This window comes from Haliaeetus leucocephalus, unplaced genomic scaffold (assembly GCF_000737465.1).
Source record: "Haliaeetus leucocephalus isolate CR32 unplaced genomic scaffold, Haliaeetus_leucocephalus-4.0 Scaffold173, whole genome shotgun sequence".
NCBI classification, from domain to species: domain Eukaryota; kingdom Metazoa; phylum Chordata; class Aves; order Accipitriformes; family Accipitridae; genus Haliaeetus; species Haliaeetus leucocephalus.
Genome location: NW_010972609.1, coordinates 13,330,703 through 13,331,407, shown reverse-complemented (window position 1 = coordinate 13,331,407; position 705 = coordinate 13,330,703). Strand labels below are relative to the sequence as shown.

Here is a 705-nt window from a genome sequence, read left to right as displayed (position 1 = left end):
CCCCCTCCCCGGCCGCCCCCCCGCCGGCCAACGGTTCTCCCTGACAGGAGCTGCCCCGCCGCGAGGCCTCCGCTCCGCTCCGCGCCCGCGGGGCGCCTCCCGCCGGCCCCCTCCGCCACCGAGGGGGGCACCGCCGCCCCGGGGGCGGCCCGGGGCGGGCCATGCTACCTTTCGGTCCCCCTGCGGTGGGAGAGGAGCCGCTGCTTCTTAAGGGCGAGGTATCTCCTGGGCGCGGGGATGAAGGGGGCGTCCCCCGGGCGTCCTCCTGAGGATCTGCGGGGCTCGGCACCGCGGCGAGGCGCGGTAGGGTGCGGTAGGGTACGGCGCGGTGCGGTGCGGTGCGGTGCAGCGCGGCGCGGCGCGACAGCGCGACAGCCCCACAGCACTCCGGCGGCCCCGGCTCCCGTTGCCATGGGGACAGGTCCCGCCCCCCGGAGCGTGGGGATTGGCCGGACCTGACCCCCGCTCGGGCGTCGCGGAGGGCTCTGATTGGGCAAGCGGCCGGACGCCGAGGCGAGATTACGCGAGAGGCCGGGCCGCCGCCGTGGCCGCCTGCGCCGAGAAGGTACGTGGCGGTCGCCGCGGGGGCGGGCCCTGGCCGCGCGCCTCTGGCGTCACGGGGGAGGTGGGGACGCGGGCACGTACCTGGGCGGCGCGGGGGGGGCCGGGCTGTGGCGCTGGGCAGCCCCGAGGGGCCCGTTAGTC

At 79.3% G+C, this 705-nt stretch overlaps 1 protein-coding gene and 1 long non-coding RNA gene across 4 annotated transcripts in view; one reads left to right on the top strand and one right to left on the bottom strand.

Moving 5' to 3' along the window:
* The window catches only part of NUCB2 (nucleobindin 2), a 34,552-nt gene that overhangs the window by 30,660 nt on the left and 3,187 nt on the right, over positions 1 to 705 (bottom strand). The window contains exon 1 of one of the 3 annotated variants that reach the window (XM_010563837.1): positions 646 to 665. The exons of 1 other annotated variant lie outside the window; for it this stretch is intronic. The gene's annotated coding sequence lies outside the window, so the exon portion shown is untranslated. Of the gene's footprint in view, positions 1 to 168; positions 339 to 645; positions 666 to 705 lie in introns of those variants that run through there. One more of the 3 variants, XM_010563835.1, reaches the window with a different exon arrangement.
* The window catches only part of LOC104829533, a 17,405-nt gene continuing 17,176 nt past the window's right edge, over positions 477 to 705 (top strand). The window contains exon 1 of the long non-coding RNA XR_774140.1: positions 477 to 565. This is a non-coding gene — a long non-coding RNA (uncharacterized LOC104829533). The remainder of the gene's footprint in view (positions 566 to 705) is intronic.